The 12,195-nt window shown below is 41.5% G+C and overlaps 2 long non-coding RNA genes across 2 annotated transcripts in view; one reads left to right on the top strand and one right to left on the bottom strand.

Moving 5' to 3' along the window:
- Positions 1-4,031: 4,031 nt before the first annotated feature.
- LOC106146674 lies at positions 4,032-4,691 on the bottom strand. The gene is made up of 2 exons (XR_001231216.1): positions 4,602-4,691; positions 4,032-4,226 (listed from the first exon to the last, which is right to left on the bottom strand). It is a non-coding gene; the product is annotated as an uncharacterized LOC106146674 (long non-coding RNA).
- Positions 4,692-4,837: 146 nt separating this feature from the next.
- Positions 4,838-12,195, top strand: part of LOC106146672 — a 17,018-nt gene continuing 9,660 nt past the window's right edge. Inside the window, exon 1 of the long non-coding RNA XR_001231213.1 lies at positions 4,838-4,923. This is a non-coding gene — a long non-coding RNA (uncharacterized LOC106146672). The remainder of the gene's footprint in view (positions 4,924-12,195) is intronic.

Genomic DNA, 12,195 nt, shown 5'->3' with positions numbered 1-12,195 from the left:
CTAAATCCCCAGCCCCTCATTATCTCTTTCTAAAATGTCCTTTGGAACATTTTGGAATACTGGATTAGTGGTCATGAATTTCTTCAACTGTTCTTTTTCCTGGAAGTATCTTATTTCTCCATCAATTTTAAAAGACAGTTTTGCAAGGTACATCAAGCTGGGTTGGAGGTTTTCCTTTAGGACTTGAAATAATTTACTCCAAGTTCTCCTTGACTTGAGGGTTTGTGTTGAGAAGTCAGCTGTGATTCTGATGGGCTTCCCTTTAAAGCTGATTTGTTTCTTTTCTCTAACAGCTTGCTTATTTATTTATTTATTTAGAGACAGGCTTTCACTCACGGCTGGCCTTGAACTCCTTATTTAGCCCAGGCTGGCCTTAAACTCACAGAAGTCCTCCTAACCTCAGCCTGTTGAGTGCTGGGATTTCAGGCATGCACCACCACACCTGGTCCTAATAACTTTTAATATTCTGTTCTTGTGTTGAATTTCTAGAATCTTTACTATTATATGCCTTGCTTTAGATTTGTTCTTTTTTTCAAAGTTCACCAAAACAATTTTTATTCTCAGTGTTTAACTGGGTATGCACACAGGCATTAGATTTGTTTTGATCAAGGCTAATTGGAGTTTTATATGCCTTGCTTATTTATGTGTCAAATTCTTTTTCTATGCTTGGGAAGTTCTCTGCCATTACTTTTGTGAACAGGTTTTTTATGTCATTTGGGCTATCTCCTGCTTTTTCATTGACTTCAGTCAATCTTATGTTATTTTTATTTGCATCATCTAGCAGCTGTTGGATTGATTTTTTGTGGTCCCTTGTTATTCTTAAGAAATCTTTCTTTTTATGATTGCCAATAGCAAACCTATGTTTTATATCTGATATTCTGTCCTCACATGGGCTCATTCTGTGGTGTGTACTTTCAATGGGATTTTTAATTTCTTGGATATCTGCTTGAATCTGTTTCATGGATTCTATTTCTTTCCTATGTTGGGCATTTATAGTTCCCATAATTTTTCTAAGCTCCTTTATTTATTTATTTTTTCTGTATCTGCTCTATAGTTACTAACCAAGTCTTTCATTTTGGTCACCATTTCTGTAGTTATCTGAGAGATCACTTCTGATTTGATTTTTTTCTAGAGCTTCTCTCATCTGCTTTGTTACTTCTGCTGTTATCAATTCAGAGAATCCAGGTGGGTGGCTTTCAAATTGTTCCACCACATTGCCCCTTGAGTGTCTTTGGTGAGCTGGAAGTCTGGACTTGCATCTTGCTTAAGTGTCTTCTAATTTTCTATTTTTTAAGTTTAATTCCTGGCTTGATGCTTATAAATTGCTTATAACAGTAGCTTTATTGATAGTATTAAAACCTTTAGGAAATGACTACTTCTCAAAGATGTCTTCCAGGTGTCACTGGCTTTTGGGTTTTGAGTCTATTGCAAGATCCTACCTTTTCAATTTATCGGGGATGAGAAGTTGCTGACTATTTGACCTAGCCCCTGGTTCTTTGGCACTGGCCTATAGTATTATTTATGACCCTTATACAATCTCAGTCTTGGCAAACCAGGAAGAACAAGTGATTAGAACAATTATGTCACACTGGCTAAAGTTGTACAATGAATAATAGTGATAGCACCAAACACAGCCTAGAAAATTGCAAACTGTGATAATTATTGATTTGCTACCTTTAATCATATGAACTGTATTTGTGGTTATATAACAAAAATCTAAAACAAACCTGAAAATTATATACAGTAAATATGCCCTCAATATGGCAATTTTGTCCTTAGGGGAAGAAATTTAAAAGGGGTTGGGGGAAAATAGAGAAATAGAAGAAGAGGAAAAGATGAGAAACAAGGCTGGAGGACAAAGGAAGATTATGCAAATTTTGGGAAACTTGTGCAAAAGAAAAGAGAAAGAAAGAAGAAGTATAAACAAGACCAGAATAGAGCAACAACAACAACAAAACTAGAAACCATGTTTACACTCATGTAAAAACAAGAACAAATAAAGAAGAAAAAGAAAACCAAAGAAAAACAAAAGCACAAAGTAGAAAAGAAAAAAAAAGAAGAAAATAAGGAAAAAATGTCCACCTCAAGGGGTCTCTGCTGTCACTGGCAGACAAATTGAACAGCTCATATCTGTGTTGATTAATCCCAGCAAACCAGCTGTAGATTTATAGTGGGGTAGTGGATAATCCCAGCAAACCTCCACCTCTAGCTGTACTGAAGTTCATGCTGGTTTCTGGTTGTGAGGCTGGAACCCAGTTTGTTCAGCCTGCCACACTCCATGTGCCTCTTGCTGGTTTGAACTCAGCTTCCTGGTGGCTTTAACTGGGCTCCCTGACCTCCTACCAACTCAAACTCAGTTCTATCTCACTCTGACCCTGGGAGCTGCTAGATGGAGCCAGCAGTTGTTTTGAGTTTTCAGCTCAGTGGGCCCCTCTCCAGGATGGCTCCTGGCCAATTACCTTCTCCTGGGGGATGTCAGAACCCAAATAACTCACCAGCTACTGCAGTCTGCTGTGCCCGCTGCTCCATTCCACTAGTGTATTTCTCTGTGGAGGCCTCCGGGGTTGCCTGCAGTCACTGTGCATCTGCTGCTTTGAGTGGCCCTTCCCACGCAGTGAGTCAGGGATCAGGGAGAAAATGCTTTTGCTACCTCCTTTTCTTCACTGAAGTCTCTTTTTGCTCTCCCTATGCACCTCAGTTCGTGCTTCAAGTCTGGACACCAAATCTTGGAGAGACTGTTTCTCTGCTGTTCCACTCTGTCATCAATCCCCGAAGTTGATCCCTACTCATTTTTTCAATGAATGATGGTATCCGTACTTATCTTTCTCCTTGATTTTCCCACTTAATATCTGGAGAGCATTCCATGTTTGTGAGAAAGGTTATTCCCTATTTCTCTTTATAGCTACATAACACTCCACCATGGGGATGTACTTGGTGGACTTAACCAATCTCTTATTGATTGTGATGGTTTATATCTAAGACATCCCCTGAAGGTTTTGTGTTTGGAGGTGAAGACTGATCAGAGAGAGAGAGTGGGTCACTGGGAGCATGACCTGGAAGTGTGTATTGTTGTCTTTAGCTTCTCCCTCTTTTTTTCTGCTTCCTGGCTGCCATAAGTTGTGTGGCTTTCCTCCAACATATGCTCCCACCATGCCCTTCTACTACGCCCTTCTGTCATGCTGTTTCTGCCTTGGAGCCAGCCAACCATGCATGGACTGAAACTGTGAGCCCAAATAAATCTCTGCTTTAAATTGAGGGTGTTGAGCATTTTGTCCCAGCAACAGGAAAGTGACTAAGACATTGTCAATTGTTTCCAGTACTTTGTGGTTATTATGAATGTGCTACTATAAATAACCTTGTGCATACATCTTTTCATATTATCATTAGCATATCTATGGAATAAATCAATTCCCAGTTTTGAAGGTTAATGCACACATAATTTTGTGAGATATTACTAAATTTCCCATGAGCAATGCATGAGTCCTTTTTTCTTTAACGTTGCCAACAACCTATACTTTCACACCTCCAGATTTTTGCCCAAGAAGACAGATGAAAAATGGTACGTCAGTGTCTTTTTGCGCAGGTGGAGAGTTGAGCCATGGGAGGCCTACCCAAGACTAGGGGGAGCTTTAGGGCTGGAAAAGGTCTTTGAAATGCTGACTTGGGGATGGTGGTGACAGGAGGGCTGTTCTAGCTCCACATTACTGCATCATTGGCGGTGGGAAGTATGACCTTGAGTTTTCATCTCCAGAGGCAAAGCCACACAACAGCTGGAAGGTGAGGGATGACGACTGGTGGCACTTCCAGTGGGTGAGGAGTTATGTCTTTTACTTCTGAAGGATAATCTGGGTGGTCTGTCATAGTGTGGACACTCATCTCTTAATTTATCTATAAGATCTGCTTTAGTGATTTTGCTTCTTAAGTTTTCTGTAGGCTTCCTTATTTTTATCTGTCATCTATCTCTGCAGCTGTGTATCTATACAGCTGGGTGATCTGTCTTGGATGGATGGATATAGGCATGGTAAACTTACTTTTTTTTTTTAAGTAGTAGCTCTGTATATTTTTCCTGTCATCTCCTATGCTTTCTGCTTCTTGAAAGTTGTTGCTAAGTCACTGCACACATTAGGAGTCTTTCTTGTTAAATCTTCATTCTGAGTTGCAGACTTTAGAAGAAGGTAGTGTCTGTTTTGCTTCATTTAATTTCTTTTGGTCTGGATTCAACCTTGCTGGATAGCAAAATGACTCATTTTTATTTGTCAGTTTTATCTTTTGATTACACATACATTTTCCCCACCTTCTGTTTTGAACCATTTTAAAGCTTTTTGTGCTAGAAATATCTCTGATATGTGACAGAGCATTAGATTTTGCCTTTTTAAAGACAATGCAAATATTTTTTTTTTAGCAGCTGAGTTAAGCCCAATTACACTTACAGTATGATCTATATGCATGACCTCAGTACTGTCACATTGTTTTATTATACAGATTATCATGTAAATACTATATATCTGTATCCATATATCAGTGTGACCAATTTTTTTTTTTTTTGTCTACAGCAAACAAAAAGCAAGACAACACACAGGATTTGGAGACAGATTACTTACATTGACAGATATTGATTGAGATCATTCCCAAAATATCAGACCCTGATCTCTGGTGGTCTAGGGCTTATATAGGATAAGCAAGCAGGAAGTACACAGACAGAATGGCTTGACAATTGGGGACTGGTTCTTGGGGATATGCATCATAATGACCAGCTATCCATCACAGTCATCAGTTGTTTCTAGGAAACAGAAGTAACAGGAACTGTAACCTGGCAACTAACAGACTGGCAAGGGGACATTTTCTGTTACATTTCTCCCCTCTTTTGGTTTTTTGGTAAATCTTTGCTGAGCACATTATATGTGATCTTCTGAGGTAAATCAGGTAAACTAATTAATTTACAAGGCCAACCAAAAGCAGTAACGTTAGGGCTGCTGGTGGTCCTATGTTGGGCCCTAGCCAAGGTCCCCAAGATTGAAAAGTTTCACCAGGTGTTTGTGGTTTGTTTCCCTTATTATAGAGTCTCTCCCTAAGGCACTTTTAGGAAAAGGCATGATTTAATACTACTCTGGCAAAGGAGTCAGTTTGACCCTGGAGCATGTCCAGTGCACCTTGGACACTCATCAAATCTTGGTCAGTTGTAGAATAAGGGGAAGGGCCTTACTGGTTGTCCACGGAGCTAAGACAAAAAACACAGCTAGCAAAAGAGCAGGGAGCAAACAATACAGTATCAAATCCTGAAAAGGGACAAAAATAAAGGGAAGTACTGCATCGAGGCATGGAGCAATCCTGTGAATGGCATCCTCAAGCTTTAGCATCCAGAGTGACCAGAGCAGGGCTTTGAGTGCATTGTCTCTTCAGAGTGAGCTTCAGAAGAGCTGTCTGCCCCAGGCCAACTCTCTATCAACCGTCTGGATGGGCTCTTTCAGCTCTGGAATGGTGGATCTAAGGCTGGATTTCTGAAACTTTAAGAGCTCTTGAGGTAGTTAATATGCACCTGAATTATATGTGTCTGCAGGGGTGTCTACAGAAATAGCTGGTCTTTTAGCAAAACTTTTATGGAGCTAGTTTCAAGCTGTTTTTGTAGAGTTATGTTTTTATTCCTTTTAATAGTTCTGCCAGGTTTTGAGTTATCTCTGCTACAAATGTAAGCCCATTGTTATTGGCAGACAGTAGAGCAGATGCTGACCAGGCACGAGATGTTATGTTTTTTTTAATTGTTTTGGTGGGTTTCCAAACAGCAGCAGGAAGCAGTATACCCTTTTGTTTTCAGATCAGTTGTATGCCTATATGAGTTTGTTGTACAGACTATCCCTGTGGGAGAGCCTTGGCCAAAATAACTTTGTCCAAGGTGACCACAGCATATCTAGCCTGTCAGACTCCATTCCTAGTAGAGCTACTTCCATCCATAAACAAGGTGTACTCAGCATCTGTCAGGGGGTTTATTTTTAAATCTGGTCAGCTCAAGAACAGTTCATCAGTTAGTTCCAGGCAGTCATGGTCTGGTAGGCCCAGCTTGTTGGGCAGGTATGTGGTAGGATTGAGTGGTTTATTGCCACAAGAGTCAGGCAAGAATTTTTGTATAAGCCAATACAGCATGTGGCACCTGGACAGTTAGGTCTTGGCCTAAGGTGAGCTTGTCAGTTTTCTTGATCAGAAGGACAGTGGCTGTTAGAGCATGCGGGCAAAGAGGGAGGCAGTCATTAGTGACTGGATCCAGGTATTTGCACAGGTAGGCAGTTGGGTGCTCCCAGGAGATGACAGACTGAGTAAGCTTCATTTTTTTTTTTTAACTCAAGGATCCAGATTCTGTAGAAGTCAGCAGCTCCAAGAAATTTGCAGAGTTTCTTTCTTGAAGTTGAGACCAGGATGGCACAGATGACCTCTTCTTTTGGTCTAAGGGCATGGCATCCCTATTTTAAGTCAAATCCAAGATATTTGACTTTTTGTTTGTAGATTACACCTTTTCCCAAGAAACCTTGTAGCTAGTTCTTGCCAGATATTGCAGCAGAACTTTGGTGTAAGTGCAGTGATATTTTGTGCTGGGAAACTAGTGAGGTCAGCTATGAGGGCTTCTTCAAAGAGGGTGAACAAGTTTTTGACCCTCTGCAAGTTGAGTCCAAGTTAGTTGACTTTTGAGTTCAGAACTGGGGTCTTTCAGAGAGGGGCTGGCTGACAGGAGCCAGTTGAAGGCAAAAGAATGCATTCTTTAGGTCCAGGTAGGTATACCAGCAGGCTGTGGTGGCAGAAGCCTGAGGCAACATATATGGAGGGAAATCACTGTGACATTGACAGCTCGGTGATCCTGAACTGAATGCTGTTCCCCACTGGGTTTTATTATAGGCAGTTTAGCAGTTTGACAGTCTATAAACATTTTGTGGTTTTGAAGCCTCATTTTTTTTTCTCGGGGGACAGTGATGGAGCTGAAGGAGACAGAGAATCAGGCTGTCTCGGAGAAAAGGTGCTGGCGGCTTGGCAAATCTGTTGTCAGAGTCTTCCCCAACATAGTGGGAGAGTTCTTAAACCTTTGTGGCAGTTGAGTCCAAGTGAGCTGGGTTTTTTCTTCCTGTCTGAGGATCGTAGTAGTCCAAGCAGGGTTGGGAGTCACAGCGTGCAAGGTGATGACTGTGTTGTTGATGGCACAGAGATCTTACACTGGCTGGCAATCCCCACGGGGCATTTTTACCAGGAGGAGAGGAGTATTTCAAGGTGCACATATGATCTTAATTTATCTCTTGCTGCTTTTCCTTGAATTCTTTTTTTTTTTTTTTTCTGTTGTGGTACTAGGGATAGCACTTAGGTGTGATCTACCATTGAGCCACATCCCCAGCCCTTTTTATTTTTATTTTGAGACAGAGTCCCACTAAGTTGTACATGCTGGCCTCAAGTTTGGGATTCTCCTGCCTCTGCCTCCCAAGTAGCTGAAATTACAGGCATGCCCAGTTGCATCCAACCCTAGGGTTTTTTTTGCATTGTCTTGTTCAGATTTAAAGTTTTGTGTTTTTATCTTTTCCTTCACCGAAGATGTTACCCACCATGTTTATTTGCTGTCCTGTTTCCTCCAGTTTGGCTTTCTCTTCTAAAATAACTTCACAGGGCAGGGATATAGCTCAGTGGCACAACGCCTGCCTGGCAAGTGTGAGGTCCTGAGTTCTGTTCCCAGTAACAAAAAAAAATTTTTTTTCACACCTGATTCTCTCTACTATTTTCTTATTATCTTTTTCTTCAATCACATCAGTTTGGATTTTTTTCTGCCTCTGATTCATGATGTCCTTCCACAGATTCTATCGTTTTGTTTATTTTAGCTCCCCTTGAAATGCAAAGCAAGCAGTTTTTGGGTGAGGCAGCTGTCACCGGTAGGCACCTTCGTGGTCTTAGCCATGTGTACTCCTTCTCCCTCTTCTCTCACGTGCACTAGTGGGATACTTACATGAAATGAACATATGGTATACTTACATGGATTTAGTGCAATATCTACATGGAATGCTTTTCTACAGCTCAGGTGTAGGTAAAATGCATTTTCTGTCCCATTAGCGGAGAAAGTTGAGCTGGGTTCTTCCTTCCAGGGTTTAAGCACTTGGCCTCTGCTTTCTGAGCCCCAGCCCTTCGGGCCCCTCCCTGCTGTTAACTGACCTCTCTCCTTTGCCCCAGCCTTTGGTCCTCACCTAATCAGTTTGGATTTTCTCCCCAGTTGTCCTGGTAGCGCTGTTGTGTTACTGTGGATGGCTTCCTGGGCCCAGGGACACCTACATGGTTTGATCCTACTGGGGTCTCCATGTTCACACCTGTGGTCTGCAGAGAGCCCATCAGCAGTGCCAGATGGGCTGTGCTTTTGGGGTTCTCAGACCCATCCTTGCCCCTTCCTCATGATTCTTTATCCCATGGTGCTCTCAGCTTGTAGGAGCTTGCCCTGAACACCTCTATTTTGGGTTTGTGGGTATACTTTGCAGCCCAGATTAATTGTAGAGGTTGTTTGTGGGGTTCTGTGTTTGTTATTCTAGCTCCATTTTCTTTTCAGGCAGGGATTTGGGGATGTCAAAACAAATACAAAAACAAATCCATAGCAACTGTGGGCCATTCACATTCATTGCCTATCTTCATTGTTAACTGAAATTATTAGAAATTTTGAATGGAAATGTGTTTGTCTCTAAGGGACAGTTTAGTTCTATTTGTTCACTTGTGTGATTTGAGTATCCCCTCTGACTTACAGGCCAAGTTTGTTGTTAGTCTAAGAGAAGATCTGTTCTGTTCTCTTTGACAAATTCAACTGTGGTTTTGAACTTTGGCAAATGAGAATGTTTCTGTGCCTCACTTATTTCACATAACTTGATGATTTCTGTTCCTTCCATGTTGTCACAAAAGATTTCATTGTTTATGGCTGAATAATGTTCCATTGTGTATATATACATCACCTTTTAAAAATTCGTTCATCTGCTGATAGACCCTTATGTTAGTTACGGTTTAGACCTAAAATGGCCCCACAGTCTCATGTGTGTGGAAGGTGGTTGGGTGTGGGGAAATGTAAGCTGACTTGCTGTTAGGAGGTGAGGTCTGGTTGAAGGAGGGTCACTGCAGTGTGGTCTGGAAGGGTCTATGTCGCTCCCTGGCTCCTCCCTGCTCACTCTGCTTCCTGACTGCTGCGAGCAGCTTTCCTCTGCTCCACTCCTCTGCCATGTCGACCCTGCCCAGGGACTATAACCCTGAGCCAATTAAACCTCCTCTCCCTGAAGCTGCAGGGTCAGGTATTGCGTCTCAGCCATGAGGAAGGTGACCAAGGCAGTTGGCTATTGTGAAGAGAGGTGCAATAAACACGGGAGTGCAAATACCTCTTTGATATAATGATTTCATTTTCTTTGGATATATGTAAGTAGAGGGAAAATTGCTGGATCACACAATAGCTCTATTTTTGGATTTGTTTTTTGAGACAGAGTCTCTCCATGCACTTCAGGCTAGCCTTGAACCCACTATATGGAACAGGTTGGCCTCGAACTCACGGTGATTTTCCTGCCTTAGCACAACACCTGGCTATTTTTAGTTTTTTTTTTTTTTTTGAGGAATTTCTATATTATTTCTAGTGATGGCTTTGCTAATTTACATTTCCACCACTAGCACTGTATTAATCTGTTTTTCATTACTATAAGGAAATACCTGAGGCAGACTAACTTTATGAAGACAAATGGTATGTAAAGTCACAAGTTTGGAGGCTGAAAGTTCAGACACTGCTGCTGACTCTGGTGAAGGCTCTGTGGCTGATGACAGGAATTTATGACAGGGAGAGATTATGTCATCAAACAGGAAGATCAAAGGGATTTGGAGATCAGGCTATTGTTATAACAACTCACTCTTGGGAGACTGAGATTGACCCCATCAGAGGGCAAACCCATAGGTGACCTAGAGGCCTCCCACTAGGTCTTTGTTCTTAAAAATCCCATCACCCCTCATGACCCCACACTAAGGATCAAGCCTTCAGTACATGAATCCTTGGGGCACACAGTACATCCAGCCATGGTAAGTGTGAGTTCCCATTTATCCACCTCTCCACCAACATTTGTTACTTTTGTCTTTTTGATAATGGTCACTTGAACTGTGGTAATGGTTCATTGTGGTTTTGATCAGCATTTCCCTCACAATTAGTTATAGTGAGCATTTTTTGTGTATTTTCTGGATACTTGCAAATATTTTCTGAGAAATGTCTTTTAGGATTACTTGCCTATTTTAAAACCAGATTCTAGTTTTTGCTGTTTAGTTTTTTGAGTTCCTTCTATATCCTGGCTATTAACTTCTGGTAGATGAATAGTTTGCAAATATTTTGCAGATTGTCTCTTCATTTTTTTTGCCTTTGCTATGCAAAACACCCTTAGTCCAATATAATCCCATCTGCCTATTTTTGCTTTTGTTGCCTGTACTTTTGAGGTCTTCTTTGTGTTTAAAAAATTTTTTATTGGTGCATTTTAGATATATGTAATGATGATACTCATCATAGGGAATTTGTACCTGCACATAGTATATCTTTCTTCTTCTTTTTCCCCATCTCCTCCCCTCCCTTCAACCATTTTCCCCTGGTTATTTACAAAAGCTTTGTTTCTACTTTTTTCCTTTTGCTTTTGAGGTCTTATCAAAAAAATCCTTGCCCAGACCAAACGCTTGACGTGTTTTATCTACATTTTCTTCTAGTAGTTTCAGAGTTTGGGGGCTTTTGGTCAATTTTGAGTTGGTTTTTGTATATAACAAGAGGTGGGAATCTAGAAGAATTAAAGCCTGTAAGCCCAGCTGTTCCCACTCCTGACCCAGGTAAGAAGCACGTGTCCCAGTAGGCACCCCGACTGTGGTGACAAGAACTCTGTGGTCAGCTCAGGGCTCTTCCTGAGGTCCAACAATGTATGCCCTTGGATGTCTCCTTTGGACTAATCTGTGAGCCTTTCATCAGGCTGGAGGCTAAGCTTGGTCCAGGGAGAGTGCTGTGCCATCCTTTAGGAGGTTCATATGGCTGACAAGCTGTCAGAGAGAAAGCCTCTATCTCTGGGCCTAGGGGGTGAGGAATGGAAAAGAAAGGCTGTTCTGTTCTTCCTGTTCTGACCAATGAATCCCTGTAAATGAGTTTCTTTTGAAAGCCTGAAGCCCTCAAGTGAGCTGAGAAGGAAACAAGGAGTCAGAATGTGTGCCAAGAGCTATAAATTTCCTCTGCCTGTCTGGGGCCATTATTCTGTTGCCTACAGGCACTCAGTTGGCAGCTTACAGTACATCAGTCACATCCACCAGCCCAGGTGGATGCACTGGTTATTTAATTAATTGCATGTACATAGTTCAAGGTCCTAGCTCTTGCACGGGGTGTCTGCCAAGTTCTCTGTAGTCTAGAAATATCCCTAGGAACTTTTCAGATTTATAAATAGAATTATTATAATCATATCTCCCTTGTTGCACTGCCAGGCTTATCTCTCATCAGGGTATTTGAACAACAACAACAGCAACAACTATGACACCAACAGCAACAACATCAGTGATGATGGCAACAACTCCATTCTAACTCGCTGTTCCTGGACAATGCTTTCTGTCTTTAGAGTGTTTTAGTTACAGTGAACACAGGAACACTGGCTAGCTGGCACAGTCTCGTGCAAGATCAATATGCTTGTTACAATTATGTGTCATTTTTGGAGGATGGGAGGAGTTTTTTTTAGCAATTTCAATTCTATTGGAAGTCATGTACTGAAGTTTTGATGGTTGGGAAATGAGATAGTCTGATATGGTAGATTCAGCTGTTTTTGTTCTGAAAGTCATAGTTGTCCAGTCTGTCCCATGCCATCCTGCATCATTCAAAACAATCTTCTGTTCCTTCTTCAGCAACATCATCCCAGCCTCCCTTCATCCTCACAGCAAGTTAGCTTCCCAGTTCCATGCTATCAACCAGTTATCTTTCAACTCCATGCCCTTGGTTCCACTTAAAGGCCAACCTAAGGTGAGATCAAGTTTTTGACTTCTTCTTACTCTTCATGGGATATTTCCCTGGGGCTCTAGTGAACATGTTTTTGGATCATGGGTGCCTAGATCTATCCTGCATGCTTTTCTATTTCTGTGCATGTTTTCCTGAGTCTCTTTCCTCTCTGGAGACACTGGTCTTCTTTTTTGTACTGGGAATTGAACTCATGACCTTGTGCTTGC

This window comes from Chinchilla lanigera, unplaced genomic scaffold, assembly GCF_000276665.1.
Source record: "Chinchilla lanigera isolate Chin_1 unplaced genomic scaffold, ChiLan1.0 scaffold00090, whole genome shotgun sequence".
Taxonomy (NCBI): domain Eukaryota; kingdom Metazoa; phylum Chordata; class Mammalia; order Rodentia; family Chinchillidae; genus Chinchilla; species Chinchilla lanigera.
Note: the sequence above shows the minus strand (reverse complement) of the source record. Positions and strands in the feature narration are given on the sequence as shown.